The 24106-nt window shown below is 37.5% G+C and overlaps 1 protein-coding gene across 2 annotated transcripts in view; it reads left to right on the top strand.

Moving 5' to 3' along the window:
• Positions 1-1520: 1520 nt before the first annotated feature.
• LOC129766173 (uncharacterized) overlaps positions 1521-24106 on the top strand; it is a 161547-nt gene continuing 138961 nt past the window's right edge. Inside the window, exon 1 of one of the 2 annotated variants that reach the window (XM_055766654.1) lies at positions 1521-2110. The gene's annotated coding sequence lies outside the window, so the exon portion shown is untranslated. The remainder of the gene's footprint in view (positions 2111-24106) is intronic. The other variant, XM_055766666.1, reaches the window with a different exon arrangement.

Raw genomic sequence — 24106 nt, 5'->3', positions numbered from 1 at the left:
TAATGGTATATCATCACGATCGATAGCCTTACTAAAGTCAGTGTATAAAGCCTCAATTTGATTACCATTATCCATTGCATTCAAAGTGAATGTGACAAATTCCAGCAAATTTGTTGTTGTTGAGCGTCCTTTGAAAAAAAACCGTGTTGCTTATTCGTAATTCGTGTCTTCAGTTGTTGAACAAGTTTTTGGTTTATTTTGGCTTCAAAGAGTTTTGGAATGCAAGAAATAATTGCTACTGCACGATGATTTCTTACATCGGATCTATTACCGGATTTGAATATTGATACATGAAAAGAGTTTTTCCATGTTTTTGAGAACCATCCTGATTCCAATGACTTATTGAAAAGCCATAAAAGTGGATGAGTTAATTCAGATGCAAAATTTTTTATAAAAACTGTTGGAATTCCGTCAGGAATTGGCTCTTCCGAGACGTCAAGCTTATTTAATGAGTCAAAAAAATTCAATGTAAGTTAGTTGTCTGAAGCCAACATCACATGGAAATTCTGGAAGAAATGCAAATAAGTCACGATCTCGGTCCTCCTTCAGATGTTCCAATATAAACTTCTTGAGCAAAAGGTTGCAAAGGGATTGCAATTTATTACTGGGCCATTCCCCACGGTATCGTCAAGGTGCATGCGTGATGGGAAACCATTGCTTTTTAATTTTGTTTTTATGTAATTAAAGAAACTTTTTGGGTTGGACTTTATGTCCGACTCTGTTTTTAAGTTGTAATCTTCAAAGGCGTTTTTAACAGTTGAGTTGAGCTGCTCGCAAGTGTTCAGTTATTTTTCGAGATTATCGTCAGATTTGTATTTCTTATAAATTTTATGTGCCTTCTGTTTTTTGATTTTTTTAGATTCTTTATGTTTTGATTAAACCAAATCCGATATTTTGTGTTGATATGTCTCCTTTTTCGACTTGTTGGTATCTCCTCCTCTAAAATTCCATTGAGTAAGTGTGATCTAGCCCATTTCAAAAAGAATACAACTGAGCGTCAGTGCGCAAACGCTTACGATCTCATTCTTCGCGTTATCTTATCAGTGTCGATTGCGCTCCGACAGGGAAGCAAGGAAGAGAGCACGAAGCATGTGTTTGCAAAAGGCGCGAAAACCTCCAGCATGCTCTCCACGCGCGGAAACTAATGATGTGATGATAATGATGATTGTTTGGAAGAAAACTGAAGCTAAAACAGATGTTTACAAGCGAGCGACCGGAAAATAGCTTCGTTCTGTTACGATGAAACACGAGCGAAGGGATGATGCGTGGTTACCAGAATTTCTAATTTTTTTTCTCAATTAAAGTGGGGCGAGGATATTGTTTTTTGAAAATAAGGTTTAATTAGCAAAGTCAGAGTGGAAACCCCTCGTAATAATCCGGTGATATAAAGTGCGACTTAAAAAATTGAACATTTTATATTGTGCAATACGTATCAAGATGCCCAAAAACTGGTAGCACTGACGCAGTCTCGGGAAAATCTTATTGTCTTTTCTATTTCTCCCGGTTACCATGGTTCGAAATGCTTATTCAGTTGAGCTTGAGCTTGCTTTCCGCCCGGTCGGGAATTCTCAGTGGCGATTCGTTGATAACCTGCGTATGTTGATGCCTAGACGCCGGACTGCATTGACTATCGTAGTGAAACAGCGCGAAAGGACGAAAGGACAGAGGGAATGTTCTGCGGTGGCACTCTTGAACCGTTGTGAACCGAATATAGATAAGTGCGTTCTCGTGTTGTGACTATGACCAAATTTCGGTGAAACCATGTTTACCAATGATCATCGATGCGGGAAAACACTCAATCAATAACGGTCATTGGTTTTGGAAAAATAACGCTACACTTTGTACGGAAGCATATTTAATGTGATGTGATATCAGTTTTCAAGTGGAGATAGATTGGATGTGTGGTTCATGAAGTAGACACCGAATTGTAGCCAATTACTGCGGATCGGACAAGCTGAACAACGTTTTGGTCTCCGAATTTTCGTCGGGGGAGGTAATGAAATAGTGTTTGTTTGTATACAACTTCGGTATCATCGAGAGAATTCTAGTGTCTCCCAGCCCAGCGAATTCGCAGGGCATTTGAATCGGGAATTAATTGGATTGACCAACAGTAAGTTGACACTTGTGCTATCATAAACTTATAAGCTTGATGCGATGTGTGACCTATATCTAAGTTGCTTGTGAATTTAAAATGCGTGCACGCTGAAATGTTCTTGGGATTAATTTCTATGGCAGGTCGCCCCCCCCCCATTGCGAACATCGGGTTTGCGGACAGCGATCGATGTGGTTCTGCTAGCGGGAAATCTGATCTGCTTGAAGGGAAAATTATTTTTGTCGAACTAAATTTAGCCATCAGATTTAAACCGATTAATGTGATTTTTGACAAACATTCGTGGCGTTTTTATGTCTGTTTAATGGATTGATCTCTTCAATGCTGACAGGAAACTAATTTGTATAGCACTAACGTGCAATCGTGCAATACTAATCTGTTCCGTTCTTCTCGAAATGCGATTTCATGTAAACAGTAGTGTTTGCCAAAATCCTAGCAGATAAATTATGTGCATGAACAATCGTAGTTTTATTCACTGTTATGCAGGTGCCATTTTATTTCGCCGCGTTTAAGAGTGCAGGAAATAAGATAGATGAGACGAACAGGGTAATTGGGTAACATTTATTTTCTTAGACACTCCTATCTGATGGCCCAAAGTGCTTGGTGATCACCATTCACTACCAAGACTAAGTACAGCCTAGACTGTCTGAGAAAATGAATATTGCCCAATAACTCTATTCGACTTAAGCGGCCCATAGTTGTAACAATCGTGGGATTTCTTTTTGTGGCGACGATAAACTAGTAGAATGAACACTAAAATTATGAAGTGAAAAGTAATCCACTGGATTTAATGTAATTTGGAGTCCTTTTTGTACCATGTGCTATATCGACATATACTAATTTCTCATAGACAATTGACGATTTTCACAATCAGATAATCAGGAAGATTGAGCATATTATTACATGAGAAAAGATGTTCAGTGCATGGAACACATTCACTCATTCTGCATAACATGAACAAACAATGCGAATATTTGTTTACACATTCAACAGCATCAGATGAAAATAGCATATGTTTGTATACAGCCATTCCATGCCAAACCGATAAAGTGGTTCTCAGATTTTCGTCAAATGTGGTAATTTTGTTCTGTATCGCAAAATAGTAGAGCCGTTTTTTTAATTTTTTTTATTAGGGTGCCCATTTTCATTTTAGGGTGGTCCGATAAATCAATTTTTTCAACTTTTTCCCGAAAATGATTTTTTTCAAAAAATCACAACTTTTGAGCCACTGAACCGATTCACATGATCTACGTAACAAATCGAAGCTAATGAGTTTGACTTTTGCGATTTTTTTTTTGCAATTATTGATTGAGTTAGTTTTTCATTGTTTTCTCGGCTAAAGATAGAGGGCGCTATATTTTTTATATTTTTATATTAAAAGCTGAGGATTTTTTACATAACATATCTCGATATAAGTGATGCTATTTTGTCGTTTTTGAGTTATTACATTTCAAATGTAACATGTTTTAAGTCTTCGTTCAATATTCCTATGTGACTTGACAAGGCCTATTCGACTATAATCCTATCTTACCGCAGGTGTAATATTTTTTCAAAAAATGTCATCTCTGTTATCGAGATATGTTATGTAAAAAATTATCATCTTCCAAAAAAAAAATATAAAAAAATATAGCGCTCTCTAGTCCAAAGCAATAAAAAACGACTACAATCAATAATTACGAAAATAAAATCCATTTCTATTGCGAGTTCAATGTTTTTTTTTATAAAAAACTAGCTCATTGGCTTCAATTCAGTGGCTCAAAAGTTATGATTTTTTGAAAACAGTCATTCTCGAGAAAAAGTAGAAAAAATGATTTTTCGGACCACCTTAAAATGAAAAGGGGCACCCTAAAAAAAATAAACAATACGATAAAGCGATAAAGAACAAAATTGCCACTTTTGACGAAAATCTGAGAACCACTATATCGGTTTGTCAGGGAATGCCTGTATTAAAAACTGCTGCATTGTTTTATTGGTGAGTTGAAACCACGCTGTAGAACCCAAGTGAAGTAGTAAATGCGGACGTAGCGTCGCTGTGGGCGACAGGTACTGAAGTGCGCAGCAGGGCCCGAAATCTTCGAAGGTAAAAAATGAAGACCGACTCTACTCTCCGTAGCTTCGCTTCGACTAGAACTGCTTCGGCTGTCGCCGCCAACAACTCTATTCTTGACTAGAAAAAGAATTGACTAGCGTTGACTAGCAAGGGTAACTGGTGAACTAGTCCAGTCAGTGGTTATTTGAACTGACGCGATTAATGAATACAGATCTGCCTCTTCATTCAACTGACTTTAATCCACACTTTCATTTCCCCCTGACACTAATTTTATACCTGCGCACGAAATCTTATTTTTACGTCCATATAAAGAGGAACGAAAACATGATTTGTGGTGCAAAAAAGTTGATGGACACGGACGGGATCTTGACATAGGACTGTGATTGTGTGTAGTAATTGCATTTGAAATGAGTTTTTTATTTGTTCAAAATATGTTATTTTTTCTTTTTTGATACATCACATGGAAGCCCTGAAACCCGTTTCCTGTATGAACTTGTATCCTTTGAACGGGTTAGATGAGATAACGTGGTAGAATCCAGAACCACATTCCATTACAGCCATTACTACACCCAAACTAGCGTTGGCAGAAAACATTTCATCTTCGGCAGAAATGATGCCATTCCGTGTGCTCAAATAATGCGCAAATAATGAGCTGTTTTAAAAGCTTAAAAATGATTTGTATGTATGCGAGCAGATATCTCTTTCTGTTTTCTTTTCTCATTTCATTTGGGATTGTGCCAGAAAAAAGTACATACGACGTCAATGGGGATCGAACCAAGGCCGGCTGGAATGCAAAGCTATTTTACACGTCCACGCTATCCACATGGCTAATGATGCTTCAGCAGTTGTTCAGCAAATACGCGATAATATTGCACCTATATATATGGCAAAGTATGCGGAAAGCTTATTTGTCTTGTTTCGCTCGCTCGTATTAATCATATAGTACTGTACTATGGATATTATACAAATGCTTACCAGTATTTGTGAGTCATTTTCTATTATGTTATGTCTCATTCAATGTCATAAGTCGGGATGACAAAACATGAGCTAAAAATCAATTTTGGGTGTACCCTTTTCATCTGTTTATCCAATTATGCAGAAGAAGACATATTGTCATTCTGTATGATTTTTGAACACAAGTTTAAATAGTTAAGTTAAGTCTACATGAATATAAGCCTAAATCAAATAAATCTATGACTACAGAAATTGCCCGAAACAGTATTAGTAGGGAGTTGTAACAACTTTATAGCCAGGTGATGTATATTGAGTATCGAAAGAAAACATACCCTTTTGAATCGTCAAATTGTTACCTTTTTTACTATATTCACTGTTCATGCTTTAAGCAAAACAAAAATGTTGGATAAATTTCCTGTCTAATTGTATATAACACAACATATGTCACTTTAACAATTTCGAGTCATATGCGTTTGAATACTCTTAATGAATCGTTACATTTTTCGTAGAGTGACCCCCTATATAGAAATCAAAGACATAGTCCTATGTCAAAAGAGGTTACCCCCAAGGCGCCTAGAAGTATATCCTAAGGTGGGCCAACTTACTAAAAGCACTTTTCAGCCATCTTGGAAGTTTACTGTGTTTTGTTTGTAAATAAAACACAATACTAGTGCCGAAGCTCGTTCCTGATCAGTCTGTCTCTTTCACGCTTCAAGCAAATAATTCCCCTTCTGCTTTCTTTCGTGCTGTTTTTATATACCGCTCCCCTAACCAACTTAGTGACGAAACGGCCTCACCTTAGGATATACTTCTAGACGCCTTGGTTACCCCATCAATGGACGGTTTATTGTCTACCCATAGTGAATTCAAACCAACGAACTTAGACATTTATCAAGTATGCTATACAGGTCCTTACGTTAGTATTAGTAAATAGCGTGCAAAATAGCGCACACACACTGCACGCTATTTTATACGTGTGAGTAATTTTCGTGTACGATACAAAAGTATCTAGCTCACCTGTAGCGTATGTCAAACCACGTTGAACTCGAACATCGATGCATGCAGCAGGGTTGCCATAATAAAATCTGTGTTTTTGGTCTCAAAAAATCTTTTTATCTGTGTTTTTTCAGAAAATCTGTATCGAAATCTGTATTAACTCTTTGCGGTCATTTGTCTGCTCTCAGCCACCACAGCAAAGAAGTATACTAATATTAAAATTCATGCAACAATGTATCAGTTCACACTTTTTCTAAATGATTTTTTATGTCTTCTAAACTTATTTACGAACCAAAATGGTGCTACTATGAATAATAGATAACGGTACTCAGTATAAACAAAAGTTGTCATCCGTGCTCGGGGAAAGGATTAATAGAAAACTGCATGTATTGCGGCACTGTATAGATGTAAAGAGTATTGTTTTTTATGTTCAAGAAGAAAGATAAAAGGCGGAAAGCGACAAACTAATTATTTCGGTGATACATGCGACAGATATCACGCGCAAAAGAATAATACCAAATATTTTTTAATCATAAACATAAAAACATTGTTTATTAAATACTCATCAGAAGTTTACAGAAACAAAAGAAATCTTGTTCATCTTACAAAGTTATACATCACTGCTTCTTCAAGTAAAAATAATTGCGATCAGTACGACATACATGTCGAAATTTAAACCACCGCAAAGAGTTAAATTTATAAGTTCATTTAGCTGTCCCGACTAACTTTGTCGTGCCCAAAATTAATTTTTTGATATGAATATGTACTTCTGAACATTCATGTTCACGTTCGAACGCTCGTGGCTTGAATTCCAGAAAATTAATTGATCAATCTTTCAATTGGCATGTGTTACTTCTAGGCACGAATGAATTTTAAAGTCTAAAATTCTATAATAGAAAATAAATATCAATCTACAATTTGCAATTAACTCTATCGGATTACCAAGCTCGAGAACAGTTTCAAATTGCTCAGTTTTTTCCGATTTTTTCCTTTTTCCTTCTAAATTTTCCAAAAAAAAAACAATTTTCCTCACCGTTACATTGATCAACAAACGGATATCAGCAAATCGGACAATCTTTACTCGAATTTGATAACCACATTTGGCGATTCATTTTCATTTTTCACCTGAAAATCCATGATTATTTACGAAATGGCGAAACATAAACATCAATGTCGTCAAAATCAATTATATTATTTAATTAATATATTAACAAGATAAATTAACTCCAATCGGACAAACTTATCATTGTTTTTTCGATTTCACTTTTCACTGCAGTACATATGAGCAACCCATTTTTTTTAAATTTTCCTTTTTAAAATATTCTTCAAAGCATTTTATCATTTTAATTTGAGTGGAGACAGACACAACAATATATAGACGACACAAATCTGATCAGCCGTTCTCTTGTGATGATGAGTTATACTTACGTTACGTTTTGAAGCATAATCTTAGCTGGAATGGAATGAAATCCCTGGAATCAAGTAAATCGTTGTATGGCGTGATTTCATCGCGCATTGATTTTTTTCTAATCTATTGGATGATGACTCAAAGTGCTATAAATAATCGATGGCGATAGCTGATTTTTGTTGAATCGTAAAGTGTCGACATCTGTCAACCGACTATTGTTTACAAGTCTTTGAAATTTGCACAAGTTCAACTTTTACTGTGTTAAAAATATCGAGTTTCATTGCAAGTTAGCACCATTTCTGAGAAATTTTTATTTTCTGTTACCATTGTGCAACAGAAAAGTACAGCAGAAGTGAATCGAATGAATGCATGCATGTATTTATGGTTACTCTGCATCATCGGATAGATTTCGTAGGGAATAGTTTGGACGATTTGGAAGTGGTGATTTCAGTGTTATAAACAAAAAGCGCCCAAGTCAACTGAAAAAAATTGAAGAAGACTCGTGTCAAACGTAAACAGAGCTTGCACAATCATTGGGAGCAACTCGACATACTGTTCAAAACATCTCAGAGCCGCAGGATACATCCAAAAGCAAGGAAATCATATTTCATTACGAATTGAAAGCGAGAGATGTCGAACGGCGATTTTGCATGTCGGAAATTTTGCTTGAACGCCACAAAAGTTACTGAGAACAAAAAATGGATTCACTACGATAATCCAAAACGTAAAAGATCATATGTAAAGCCCGGCCAACCAGGAACATCAACATCGAAGCCAAATATTCACGGTGCCGAAGTAGAGGTCTGTATATGGTGGGGTCCAAAGGGCTCTATCCACAATAAGCAGCTAAAACCTGGAAAAACAATCCATGGGGTAATATGGACAGGTGGTGATTTGTATAGTTACATTTCGAATTTCAGATTTCTGTTAGTGAGAACACCTTCTACATGTTATTCTATAATACTTAACCCTTTAACGGATACCGACATCTATATTGCCACCAACGATTTTATTTTTCTTTCTCTTTTTTAACAATAAATTATCACTTCTAACCTTATGTGGTAACTTGTTCTAATGTCTAGCAACATGCCCGATTTTGTTGAGCGCGAAAAAAACAAAAACTATTCATTTTGGAGCCATTTTTGTGTTAACTACTCCCAATTCAGAACAGCAAGAGCAAATTTCCCGTAAAGTTATTGAAAAACAGTCATTTTGTTGATGTTTTGAATACATATGAACTGTTTAGGACCTGTTGAGTCTGATAATGAATTTTATTAGTTGTTTTTCATCAAAATTTCAAAATTTCAAATACAAATAAAAAAAATCAGAATTCATCAAATCAAAATCAAAAGATCAAAATTTCAAATACAAAAACAACATTTTTACCATCAAGTGTTTTCCGCTAGACGGGAAGGTGGCAACTATATTGCCACCAATATTTTACGCTAGCCGGGCAGGTGGCATCTATATTCATCATCCATGCTTTGGAATGAATCTTTACTCAACAAATGAGGAAAGCGTATCAGCAGTGGAAAACTTGTTGATTTTTTCCTAATTTATATGATATTTAGTACGGTTATAAATATATTTACCATAGTCCCATTCAAAGTAGTCTGATTCAAAGTAGAATCAACTTTAATGATGGGACTATGGTAACATGTAAAATATTTTTATGTTGACTGTGGATTCAAAAATATCTCTTGAGTAATTTTACATTCTGAAACGTATTCCTACATTAATAACTCTTGGGATACAGCTACATACACATTATCCTCAATAAAGCAATGTTGTTCCTCAAACTTAATCTAGTTGTAATTTCATAAATTCGTCAGACAATCTGGTTTCATGAAATTTTCTAGCACTGTTTTGGAAAGCCGCGAAACAGTTGAGGGTAGAGATAAGAAAAAGTTAAGTACAGTACATACACGAAGGTCGTTCAAAAAAATAACTTTCAGTGCCTCAGAAATCGCGGAAAAATAAAGTTAGGACAAAAAACAAGGTGATTTTCGTAATCTACGTTTTATTTTCTATTTTTCTACATAATCGCTGTAACGTTTGAGGCATTTTTCATAGCGTGGCATGAGTTTTTCTATTCCGAGCGCGAAGTTACATCGAACTTTTTAAAGTACGATGTAACTGCGTCACGAATGTTTTATGTGATATCGAATAGATGATCGCCGAACGCCTGTTTCACAACACTCGCGCCATCTTTCTTACACACTTTCATCAACTCTCTCTTTCAAATACTGGTCATTTTTGACGACCATTCCTGTTTTCCGAAGCTTGTCCTTCTTAATCGCCCTGACTTTTTATTGGGTGAACCTCTGACGAGTTTGGCGGACTTGCCTCCTTCGGCACAAAAACAACATCGTTGGCTTCGTACCATTTCATCATCGATTTCACGTAATGGCACGATTCCCGATCTGACCAAAATTAATTGTCACCTTCGTGCTGTCTTCATACCTCAACTGAGAGAGCAATCCAGATTCAAGCGCGCAGTATAGAAATACGGCGCAAGCACGGCACCAATTTCAGCGTAAAACTCAGCTTAAAACTGGGCGTAAGAAGGGCACTGACAACCAAATATTTCATTTGTGTTTCGGAGCGTGCTTATTCGCCAGAGCGTATGTGTGCACAAGGAGTGGGAGCTCAACTGGGTACAAAAATCTTGTTGCGCGTCAGCACCGAGTTGCATTCTGAAGAATGCCTTCGTGGGACCGGAGAAAGGGCAGCAGGCTTTATATATTAGGCTGTCAAAAAAGTCCTGCGGTATTTCCGCGAGGTGTCGTTGTAAGCGCGTAGTTCTAGTTGTATTCATTGTATCGAGTCATACTATAGCTTGTTGGAAAGGAAAGGTAAGGCGCTATAATATAGTCCTTGACAGTGTTTTGTTTGGTTAAGTCGTTCGTGAGTTATAGTGTCGCAAATATGGAGCAAAATAAAGAGAAAATCCGACATATTTTACAGTAGGCAAAAATGCATCTCAAGCTGCCAATAAAATTTGTGCAGTTTATGGACCCGATACAGTTTCCATTTCCACCGCACAACGATGGTTTCAACGTTTTCGTTCTGGTGTAGAGGTCGTCGAAGATGCGCCACGCTCCGGAAGGCCTGTCGTCGAAAATTGCGACAAAATCGCTGAATTAGCCGAGAAAGACCGGCATAGTAGCAGCCGTAGCATCGGCCAAGAGCTGGGGATAAATCATCAAACCGTTATTAACCATTTGAAAAAGCTTGGATTCACAAAGAAGCTCGATGTATGGGTGCCACACACGTTGACGCAAAAAAACATCTTTGACCGTATCGACGCATGTGAATCGCTGCTGAATCGCAACAAAATCGACCCGTTTCTGAAGCGGATGGTGACTGGCGATGAAAAGTGGGTCACTTACGACAACGTGAAGCGCAAACGGTCGTGGTCGAAGCCCGCTGAAGCGGCTCAGACGGTGGCCAAGCCCTCATTAACTTCTCATTAACACTTCTTTGGTGATGCGCCAGAAGCTCCGGGAGCTCGGATGAGAGGTTCTTTTGCATCCGCCGTATAGTCCGGACCTTGCACCAAGTGACCACCACCGGTTTTTGTCCATGGCGAACGAGCTAGGTAGTCAGAAGTTAGCCACAAAAGAGGCCTGTGGAAATTGGCTTTCCGAGTTTTTTGCCAATAAGGAAGCGAGCTTCTATAACAGGGGTATTATGAAGTTGGCATCTCGTTGGGAACAAGTCATCGAACAAAACGGCGCATATTTGACTTAAAACAGATGATTGTAACTAATTTTATGAACAAATGAAAATTAAAAAAAAATACCGCAGGACTTTTTTGACAGCCTAATATTTGGCCGTTGATGGTGCCGGTCGTTACTTACGGCTCGTTGAATTTTTCGAACCCACAGTAAGTATTTCTTGGAAAATTTGTCGACCTTCTTCTTCCGGAAAATCCAGGCGAGACTTTCAAACGAAAAATTCCTGGTCGGAGATCTGCTTGGTGTCTACTTTAATGTACGTTTCGTCGTTTATTACGATGCATTTCGGCTGCGCCAACCACTGGCGATACAGCTTCCTGGCGCGAGATTTGGCCACCGTATTCGGTTTATCGGTTCAGTCAGGCGCTTTCCTTACCTTCTCTGCTGGACGAACTAGACGGAAGAATTTACATTCTTGGCCACGTTCCCGAATCGAAAGGATCGTATTGCGCTTGAAGTAATTCCTCATCTTTCTTGCCTTCACGGGGTCGGTCGTCTTCGCTTTTCTTATGCTGCCAGTTCGCCGCTGGGTCTCCTTAAGTTGAAGGTGGAAGGAAGCCATAAATGGCTGCCACAATGGCGCTCATTTCTTTCATCTACCTCCCTCACCACCCGCACAATAATTTTGCGAAACAGTGTGAAGAAAGTGGTCGTTCCTGCACACTACCCATCAAGTAATATTAACCAAACTCTAATCGATTACTCACAAGATATTAAATTTTCATCTGCCGTCGCAATGTATAGTGAAAAACGTCGGAAAACTCGAGCTGAAAGTTAAATTTTCATTTTTCAATTTTTCGCAATGGTTTTGTTTGTATTGGTGAAAGCATCGTTATTTTTCCGACACTGATGCTAGACAATATCATTGAAACAGCTATGAAAACCACTCAATAAAATGTTATTCCTGAGAATAGAATAGAATAAAATTGTGTTGATATCAATACAATTATTATGTTTACGTTTAATGGGTCTATAATGTAAGTTTTAGCAACTTTAACATTGGTTAAGAAAATTGTATTTCAGAGCTCGGAACACTGTCACGGCTGCCTATGCTTTCAGAAACAGTAAACGGAAAAGTATTACATTCAATCAAAATGCCTCGGCCAACGAAGAGAAGGGTTAAGGCAATCCAACGTGTATATGTGAAAACAATACGATCAACGAGGGAAAATATTAGGGTATTATCAATATCGAGTTACTATGCGGGAGAACTTGTTAATACCAAAAGAGCCCCAAATCGCATGTGTTATAAATTTGCTCATGTTTCGCCCGCTTATAATCAGAATTTTACTTCATATGCAAATATACCTTCTATATATATTTATATTTGCAATTATTCATCGAAACATATCGTTCATACATTTTACTTTAAAATATTAAAGTAAAAAAATATTATAAATATTAAATTGTTATTTTTTTCAAATGTATTCAAGGACTCGTGTCAATGAAGCGCCACATAGTCTGATAAGTGAATTGATCTATTTACGTGTGCTTCGCTTTTCTCTCACAAACACTGTTACCCCATTTTCACACGTGGTTTTACCTATACTACTACAATGGCTTCCTTCCACCTTCACCTTAAATTCGGAGGTGTTCTGTTGAGGCCGACATGGTTGAAACGGGTGAAGGGATGCAGTTTCAACTTTGAAGGCCGATTAGTTCCTTGTTCAATTGAATTGGTGCCAACGGCAAAAAAAAATTGCGGCATTTTTTGTTCGCGTTTTTAGGTGTTGTTGCTCTCCTCTCTCGTATGAGTTGGAACGGTATGCATTTAACTAACTATGCTCTTTGAAGCGTATGCAACACTTGATCTACACGAACACATGTGATCAAAAGCAGTGATATCAACACTAGTAAAAAAAGTTTCGCGGGCCTGTCAGAAGGATTAAAGAGTGTGTCACATCAAATTGCATCACGGAAAAAACGCTGTAGAAATTCGCCCAGTAGACCGATCCTTTTGAAAATTTTAGACAGTAAAATAAAAACTATTAAACAACTTTTGGCATTTTCTTTTTATTCATACTTCGAGCCCAAGCCCGTATGCTCGCACCTTCCTCTTTACCCCGTCCATAAGGTTCTGTACAACGTCAGGTTGTAGTTTTTTTTAACAGAAATCCATTTTCTCTTGAAGTCCGCCTCCGATTTGACAACTTTTGGGTTATTCCGGAGGGCCTGCTTCATAATCGCCCAATATTTCTCTATTGGGCAAAGCTCCGGCGCGTTGGGCGGGTTCATTTCCTTTGGCACGAAGGTGACCCCGTTGGCTTCGTACCACTCCAACACGTCCTTTGAATAGTGGCACGAAACGAGATCCGGCCAGAAGATGGTCGGGCCTCGTGCTGCTTCAATAGTGGTAGTAAGCGCTTCTGTAGGCACTCCTTAAGGTAAACCTGCCCGTTTACCGTGCCGGTCATCACGAAGGGGGCGCTCCGCTTTCCGCAAGAGCAGATCGCTTGCCACACCATGTACTTTTTGGCAAACTTGGATAGTTTCTGCTTGCGAATCTCCTCCGGAACGCTGAATTTGTCCTCTGCGGAGAAGAACAACAGGCCCGGCAGCTGACGAAAGTCCGCTTTGACGTAGGTTTCGTCGTCCATTACCAGGCAATGCGGCTTCGTCAGCATTTCGGTGTACAGCTTCCGGGCTCGCGTCTTCCCCACCATGTTTTGCCTTTCGTCGCGGTTAGGAGCCTTCTGAACCTTGTATGTACGCAGGCCCTCCCGCTGCTTGGTCCGCTGGACGAATGAACTTGACAAATTCAGCTTATTGGCGACATCCCGGACCGAACTTCTCGGATCACGTCTAAACTGCTTAACTACGCGCTTGTGATCTTTTTCACTGACGGAGCATCCATTTTTGCCGTTCTTCACCTTCCGGTCGATGGTTAGGTTCTCGAAGTATCGTTTTATTACTCTGTTGACCGTGGATTGGACGATTCCCAACATCTTACCGATGTCCCGATGTGACAACTCCGGATTCTCGAAATGAGTGCGCAGGATTAATTCACGACGCTCTTTTTCGTTCGACGACATTTTTCCAAATTTACGTTAATACCAAAAGAGCCCCAAATCGCATGTGTTATAAATTTGCTCATGTTTCGCCCGCTTATAATCAGAATTTTACTTCATTTGCAAATATACCTTCTATATATATTTATATTTGCAATTATTCATCGAAACATATCGTTCATACATTTTACTTTAAAATATTAAAGCAAAAAAATATTATAAATATTAAATTGTTATTTTTTTCAAATGTATTCAAGGACTCGTGTCAATGAAGCGCCACATAGTCTGATAAGTGAATTGATCTATTTACGTGTGCTTCGCTTTTCTCTCACAAACACTGTTACCCCATTTTCACACGTGGTTTTACCTATACTACTACAATGGCTTCCTTCCACCTTCACCTTAAATTCGGAGGTGTTCTGTTGAGGCCGACATGGTTGAAACGGGTGAAGGGATGCAGTTTCAACTTTGAAGGCCGATTAGTTCCTTGTTCAATTGAATTGGTGCCAACGGCAAAAAAAAATTGCGGCATTTTTTGTTCGCGTTTTTAGGTGTTGTTGCTCTCCTCTCTCGTATGAGTTGGAACGGTATGCATTTAATTAACTATGCTCTTTGAAGCGTATGCAACACTTGATCTACACGAACACATGTGATCAAAAGCAGTGATATCAACACTAGTAAAAAAAGTTTCGCGGGCCTGTCAGAAGGATTAAAGAGTGTGTCACATCAAATTGCATCACGGAAAAAACGCTGTAGAAATTCGCCCAGTAGACCGATCCTTTTGAAAATTTTAGACAGTAAAATAAAAACTATTAAACAACTTTTGGCATTTTCTTTTTATTCATACTTCGAGCCCAAGCCCGTATGCTCGCACCTTCCTCTTTACCCCGTCCATAAGGTTCTGTACAACGTCAGGTTGTAGTTTTTTTTTAACAGAAATCCATTTTCTCTTGAAGTCCGCCTCCGATTTAACAACTTTTGGGTTATTCCGGAGGGCCTGCTTCATAATCGCCCAATATTTCTCTATTGGGCAAAGCTCCGGTGCGTTGGGCGGGTTCATTTCCTTTGGCACGAAGTGACCCCGTTGGCTTCGTACCACTCCAACACGTCCTTTGAATAGTGGCACGAAACGAGATCCGGCCAGAAGATGGTCGGGCCTCGTGCTGCTTCAATAGTGGTAGTAAGCGCTTCTGTAGGCACTCCTTAAGGTAAACCTGCCCGTTTACCGTGCCGGTCATCACGAAGGGGGCGCTCCGCTTTCCGCAAGAGCAGATCGCTTGCCACACCATGTACTTTTTGGCAAACTTGGATAGTTTCTGCTTGCGAATCTCCTCCGGAACGCTTTCTCGCCAAATTCTCGCCAGTATTCGGTATTAGGGCATAATCGCGTTCGGCTAAGTATTAAATTATCAATTCAAGTTATTTTAGTGTAATTAATGGAAACTTATTTCCAAATGAGATTAAAGCTGGTATTTTTTTATCTGAAATGCAAGAGAGTAGGAACAACGGATGAACGAGGAACTTCAATATGTTGTCACTATCATTCACTCAAACCTGCGAAATAACGGAACATCAACCTTTCTGTTGTAAATTTATCCATATGTGTTTACTCTCCCAATATAGACATTATATATTGTTTTCATTTGGGGCTGTGAATTTTTGTGCATTTTTTTCGCAAACCATCTCGAATATAATGTTTGTTTTCGTTCCGTTGCGAACGATTGATGTGTGCGGTATGAATTTCTCAAGCGATGTTTGTTACTTCAAAACTCAAAATTCGACATCCGCCAGCTGCCCATCGAGTTAAAATAAATGAAATTTATTACTCGATATTGTAACTGCTGTGTATTTTAATGGAAATAACGAGTACCCACATGAAAGCGTAATTGAATTATATCTAGCTGAAAATAGACCAAATTTTTATCGATTTACTCGCCACAGTTATGTATCATTTGGATTATCCCCCCGAGAATTTTCAGGCGGGACCAATTGCGTGTTCGGGTGGGTTTTCCTTCATTTGTCGTGATCGTGTTACGTCAATCGATTCATTGCATTCAATTCCGGATGCGTTTCGTTAGTTTTTCCTGAGAGTGAATTCGGTCTTGTCTCATCGTTACAATCTTGTTTTTATTGTCACAAGGCTATATTATATGAGTATCAATGTCAATGCCATTAGGTGACGATTTTCCAGCTTTTTCTTCATTCATTTTTCTTTAGAAATACCAAACAAATAGCTGCGTTTCACTTCTATGTTCAACGAGCTAAATATTTTACCGGGACGCAACAAATGCTTCAAGAGCATATGGTGAAAGTTGTTTATCTCGTACGCAAATTTATGAGTAGCACAAGCGATTTGAATCGGGTAGAAAAACGCTTAGGGATGATGAACACTTAGGTCGTTCACATAGTGTATTGCCCTCAGAAAACATAGACATTGTACGTGATTCTTCAAAATCAATTCGTAAAAAAATGAAAATAAATCGTTAGAACGGAATTGTTCCCGACTTGCTGTTTGATGTTCGAATGTAGTGTAGTGTGTAGTTTCTAGCTCGATGCAACTTAAACCAGATAATTGACACTCTTATTGCCTATGTTTTGAGAGTGCCAGAATCTCAGCTATCAATGCGGACCAAATATTGCTCAAATTGTTGTGAAAACTCTACCCAAAAATGCCCTCGGAAAATATAAAATAAATCGTCAACGGATGATAAGACAAAAACTATATTTTGCCATGTCATCGATTGACTGAACCTAGGAAATAGTTTTCGAGTTTTGTTCGTTACAAACTCGATTGGATACAGATGTGAAACTTTAAATCAATAACAAATTGAAGCTACAACACACGGAAGTTGTACGGCAATCGATGGCAAGCAGTATATAATCATTTTCTATGCCTGAAGGCAGACGGGACAAACTCCGATAGCCGATATAAGAAAACGGCAGTGGATGCAAAAACTTCATTTCGTTCAAAGCTCTGAATTGTTTTTTTAGGCTCACCTTCCGACTTGGTAACCAAATATAGATCGATTCCTCTGTGTACTCGAGTTGATAGTGACGATAGCTTTTACGTAAAATGGTCCCAGCACTAATCAAATCAATTTCCTATTTTCTTTGAATGTTGGCTATAAAATGAAGCATTACACTTCCATTCGATTGAATAAAATACATTAATGTTTCATCTTTAACTTATCTTGAAAAGTTCTTCTTAAATAGAGAAAGCTTTGGTGTCGTTATTCCACGAAAAAATAGACAGTAAAAAATGCTTCGATTCTGTTCAGTTAATCTATATTTATTTCGAATTAGGACATTTGAATTCCATGTTTTTATTGAATTTGGGCCTTTGGGAGAACCTTCTGCTGATTTTTTTTGAATAAAAAATAGAAGAAAAAAATAATAAAATATGAAGCAGAGAGGAGACATTCTCAACTTATGCTCCGTCCGTTTGCAATAATCGGGCGAGATCATAACAAAATGTTATTCACGATTTCTATTCCAATCTCGCTACAGCCAGCTAGCAGACAACAGCCTTTCTTAAGACTTTGAGTTACATTAAAAACTTGAAAATTCCTTTTTGAAGGTGAGGGGCTGCCGAAACCTCTAAAAACATTCTTGAATTCCTCGATTGTCACGGCTCAAAATGGCCGCGGTTATTAATTGAACGTTCAAAATAGAACGGAGGTTCTCTCGAGAAACACTAACACGAAAATAACAGCTTTTCTCTGTCGAAGAGCTCAAGCTTTTTCCTTTGGCGGTGTTAGCCCTTGTTATTTGTTGTTACATTTTGTCTTTTCTCATTAAAAACGCACTGCTCGATTGTTTGAACTCGATTAACAACTTCAATTGATATTCGGAAGATTCATTCTCAAACGAGATGCTATTCTTTGTCATTTGAATGAGATGAATGTTTTGAGAGGAACGAAAACAAATATTCCGCAGTGAAGCCGAGTTCATCCACTGTCGTATGCGCAAGGCATGAACACGATGAACAATTCCACATTTCGTAGAACTGGTAACTCGACCACCTGTATGGTAATGGAAACACGTTTTCTTTCAGCGCTGTAGAATGTACGAATGAATTGATATTTTGATAGACACCAGCACCGTTCATCCGACAACAGTTGATCTCGACGAACAGTATGGCAAGTGGTTAGCATGAAGTAGCGGTCATTCAACCGAAAGAAATGATTATTGTGAGCAGATGACGTGTTTTCAAACTTGATTGTTGGTAATTGTTCATTAGAATTTCAATGAATGATTTGATAATTTGCTGCATTGTTTTTCATCACATCGCCAAGAAACAAAGAGCCGAAGCAGAAATAGACATACGGGATGTATGTCTATTTCTTTGGTCAAAACAAGGAACAACGTGTGAATTAAGTTCATCATTTCCGATTTTATTTTCATTTTATTTTCATTTTATTCATTTATTATTTATAGCGTGAGGTGAATCCTTTTAAGTGGCTGCATTTGCTACAAATATTGGTATGCATCGAAATATTCGTATTTACTCTTTAGTAAAATGTTGTGCCATCTCGAAAAGGGGCGGTTGGTTTTATCGAAGCAGCTGTAGATGGTTGATTCATGATGCATTCATGCTCTCGCGAGAACAATATTCAAGTTGGCTAGATGTCGAAATTTTGTCTTTTTTTGCACGTACTGTGTTAAGTATGCATCGCAAACGATATTTTTCTTCTTTATATTATTTAGGCATCAAACTCTAAAGAACTTAAGAACTTAATTAGAACACTAAAACCAACTAACTAATGCGGCAGTGTTTTTCGCAGGTAATACACTACGGTCACAGACGTATGTTTGTTCCACCACCACCATTATCTCACATTTCTAATAAACGAAACATAATGCTATGGCACGCATAAAAACGAACCTTTTCGAAGGGTTGCAAATTATACAAGCACTCTCCCCTAAACGGTATGAAAATCGATGCTTTTACTTCGAAACGGTCATAGCAAATACATGCAAGCTGTGATTTCTTTTGCTCGCTTGCGTTAGCGTTTGGGAAACTATAGCGGACACATGCAAGATGTGGGTAATTTTACTCGCATCAGTTTCTATTCTGCTTTCGCATAGAACAGTCGTGAAAAATTGTTTGCGTGTGAATGCGTCCGAGCGAAGGAATATTCGTACCCATTTACGCATTCGACTTGGTGTTCTCGTGATGCACATGTTTATGCTCTGCTTTCGCATGGACAGTCATGAAAATTTTCCACATCACGATAAAAACGAAATGAATTTTATGCAAGGTTATATACTTTATTTCGTTTTCACCGTGAAATGGCGCCCTCAGTTTCTATTCTGCGCATGGAAGGGTCATGAAAAATATTATTCTAACGAAAACAAAAATGGATCATGTATCATGCATCTTCCGTTGCTTTTCAAGACCGCTCAAATTCCATCGGTTCGTTTCAGGACCACCAACAAGTTCGAAATAGTTGAATGTTATATTAATAACAATTCCATAATTATACTCATCAACCCACACACTAACAAGAAAAACTTTCAACAATCTTTCAAAATATTTATTCATTCATTCATTAAGAATTGATTCAGATACAATTTCAAATATATGATTACCGAGCCAACGGTAGTCCTACGTTTACCTTGCGGTTATATCACAGATATAACCCACCTCTTGGTTTTTTCATTATATAGATTCTTTATGTTTTGATTAAGCAAAACCGGATATTTTGTGTTCATATTTCTTCTATTTCGTTTTGTTGCTATCTTTCAATTTATTCTTCTATAGTTTCATCGATTATTGTGCAAAAAACCGTCACGGCTACATCAATGTATTCCACAATTTAAAAAATCTCTGCTATTTTGTATAGTTATGTTAATTGATACTATGTTTTAGAATAACCAGAGACTTAATCATATTCATGATCAAATGGTTCTTCGATGTTACGATATAAAATAAAGTATTTCGATAGCTATGTGGAAAGCTACATTTTCCATATTGAAGTTAATGATTCAGTCATATAGAAATTCTCGGTCATGTTTAACAATAGGAAATCTAGAAAACCAAAAAAGAAGATCAACTCGGACTCGATTGATTGTACTGTATTCTATTAGTCAAATAATTTCATTTGATATCAATATTGTAGGGATTGCAAAAAATACATAGTCGATCTTTTTGTGGCGGCGACCTTTTTGAATTTATGTTGTTCATAATGTAGTGTATTCTCCAAGTCAAGCTATTTTTTAGCGGTGGCCAAATTGAATTTTCCAAAATCATGGAATACGCAGTTTTATAATGACAGTAGAATTAAAGTTATGTTCCTAATTCCAGGATAATCGAATCCCGGATAATCGCGTCTCCGGATAATCGAGTCCGACCTGTATATCTCAAGAACGCAAAAATTAACTTTTCTGAATTTTGAAAAAGTTAGCGACTTGGTTTTGATATCTCGAAACCCACAGCAAAAGCCGAAATTTTAAGACCTTTCGAATTCAAGAATATTTGAAGTATAGTTTACTGCTCTTTCTAGAAAGTTCACCTCAATATCATTCACTTACTAGTAAAAGATCTGTCCAGTGGGGTCAAAAGTTACAACCAAAAAAACGACTCAAAAATTGGTATACTCACATAAATAGACAAAGAAGACAAATATATACAGTATAATATTTATTTATTTTAAACATATAAACATGGTACATTTATTGCTTTGATGAAAAATGGTTTCATGGTCCATTTGCTCGATGTTAAGTCAGAGCGGACCAAGTCGCAAAATTAAAAATTTCGAGTTACTGAGAGCATTAGGTTAAACATTTTGTAAGCTACATTTCACATTTATCAGATTTGGAAAAACACGCGTACAGCAGGAACAACTTATCGAAATTGTTTTGAACGCTCAATGAAAAACCCCTTATAGCACCAAATTTCAAACTCGTTTTTCTCGAAATCATAAAAATGTCACATGGTCCGATCTGACTTAACACCGACTATTTATTGATTGTTCATCACTTCCGACATTATCTTAGGGACAAACGAAATTTGATAATTCACTCTTCAATAGAAATGTTTGGTGGTTCAGATGTGTGGTTTAGTCGTAATACTCTCTTGACTATAAACTCTTTGCAGTCATATTAAATTTGGGTATGGGTGTCGTACTGGTTGAAATTAGTTTTCCTTGAGAAAGCAGTGATACATGCATGATTATGAAAAATAAACATATTTTTATTTTTTGTGAACTATAGGTATGTATTAACTTAACAATGTATTTTAATGTGATGTTCTTGCATAAAAAATATATTTTATGATTCGTCTTCGAGTGAAATTTAACTAAACAGTCTCCAAGAGTAAATCAAATAAAGTATAACCAATACATAATTTTATTTTTATTATCCGTTGAATATGAGATACTTTTGCCATTGATGCAATAAATGTGTAATTATTGCCAGCAACGTGTATCCGAAAAGCACTTTCCACTTTTAACAATGTTTTTTTTTACATGAGATTTTTCAGATGACATACAACACATATGCAAACAATTATTATGCTCTTCAAAAACAGCTACTTCAACATAATTTTAACCAGTAGTTAAAATATTCCTTTTACAGAATAATCTAAACATACGTGTAGTTCGTTATTAAATTACTTTTGCTTATATTGAGGTATGGGTAGACTCACCGTGCAAGTATGCTAAACTGTTTAACCTGGTTACATTGAAGGGTGAGCTTTTCTATTGTTTTCCATTATGCAGTCGATGTAGTGATTTTGTCTATCTATCTATCTATCTATCTATCTATCTATCTATCTATCTATCTATGTAGTGAGTTATATATAAACAAGTAAATTCGAGGAATCCCGAGAAACTGTAACTACGAGGGTATGCTGATTTCATCCATATTAAAAATATCTTGTGGGCTCAAGTCAACAATCAATAGCGGCAATGTATGGAATTTGAACTGTTCGGCAACTCGTTCGCTATACGAAATTGTACAGCTGATTATGTGCAAAAGAATTTTGAACAAGAATTAAAAATATACCGTCAGAGTATAGAATGCGTAGAAATTTAAATAAGTAATATTTATTACTAAAATTTAACAATAATTTTTTGATTAACGCTTTAGTCAAAAGTTTTGGTAGTCCTAAAAAGAACCGATGGATTTGCGTGGTTTTGTACAAACAGTTGAGTATGGATGATACACGATTCAATCTTGATCTCGTGTGGATAATATACGAGCTTTATGTCTTTACTAGCTGACCCGGCAAACTTCGTCCCACCCAAAATTTATTTTTCGTTATCACATCCACGTCTTTTTACTAAGCGCACGTTCATGGGTCCAATCGCAGAACTGTTCATTGATTGATCTTCTAATCTACTCTTTAAAATTATCTTTACTATAAAATGTGAGTACTTCTACCAAAACTCGACATTATAATATCAGATTATTTTCAGACATAATTCTCGTCCAAGATTTTTCATCCACTTGCAAATAACATGTTTCTCCGTTACATGGAATGAATGTTTGATACAGAAAATATGATAGAATGAAGACAGCCCTAAATCGGACAATTCCTTTCTCGAGTTTTGCTCTTATTAACACATTCGGCGATCCATTTTTATTTATTTAGATAGGAGACGATATAGGAGTGTGTTTTATCACATCAAAATCCATTTTCACTTTCGAACGAAGATTAATTTCGTTACCGCAAACATCAAATGGACTAACAACGCTTGTAAATATGTAGTTGTAAAACACATGCGAATTGATTTTTTCGAATTTTACCATTTTCCTTCAGAGTTTTCCGAAAATTGTCAATTGTCATGTTTGGTTGGAATATGTTTGGTTGAAATATGTGCATCATTTTCATGGGACCCCCTCTCCTTTCTAAATTTGGTTCCGTTTGCTTGAATAGTTTTTGAATTATGCGGAGATGTTTCATTGGTATATCAGCACCACGCCCACGCCCTTCTGCTTTGCTTCTGCCCGTCAGTGCAAGCTCTGGACTTTGCTTACTTCGAGCATATTCTGAGCATTATGTTACGGAAAATTTTGAACGTTCGTTCAAAACGGTAGTTAAATACAAACTAAGGTTGGCCAGGATGAGCGCAACATTAATAGTGCTTTTCACTTTCATCCGACGACATGCATCAAACAATCTTTGCTCCAATGGACTTTCAGGTATATTTATAGATTTTTGCGATTTCGTCAATATTTATAGATTTTGTGATTTCAATAGTTTACCTCCGAAGCAGTTTTTGAGCTCAGCCATGCTCCCAGCCGTGCTCCCTTGGCCGAGTGGTTAGCGTCATAACTAACATGCCGGGTGTTCGGGTTCGATTCCCGTTCTGGTCGGGGGAATTTTTCGTCAAAGAAATTTCCTCCGACTTGCACTGTGATCACGCGTATTCTAGAGCTTGCCACTCAAAATGCATTCAAGGCGTGTTATTTGGCATAGAAATCTCAACTAAGTACTAATAAAAAAAATGACGCAAGTAATACTACGTTGAGACGGCGAAGTTCCTCTAGGAACGTTAGTGCCATTGAAGAAGAAGAAGAAGAGCTCAGCCATTCCATGCACGTAACGCTCTATTTTTTCGAAATTCTAAACTTACACTCCTGTACAGATGCAGAAAATGATGTGGTGCAAATAGAACAGAATGACCATTCTATCCTGGATTCCTCGAGTCGAGAAGACGCATCACGCTAGATATGGGGTACATACTAGGGGGGCGTTGCTGATTAATGGTCAGCTGCATCCCAATAGGAAGTATCCCGTGTCGGGCACACGTACAGAGCATTGGAGACAGCAACATCCCAATTACGAGAACACTTGTAATACTAACCTCGAGCCGACCGCGAGTAATCGGTTAC

This window comes from Toxorhynchites rutilus, chromosome 1, assembly GCF_029784135.1.
Source record: "Toxorhynchites rutilus septentrionalis strain SRP chromosome 1, ASM2978413v1, whole genome shotgun sequence".
NCBI classification, from domain to species: Eukaryota; Metazoa; Arthropoda; class Insecta; order Diptera; family Culicidae; genus Toxorhynchites; species Toxorhynchites rutilus.
This window is presented reverse-complemented; position numbering and strand designations above follow the sequence as displayed.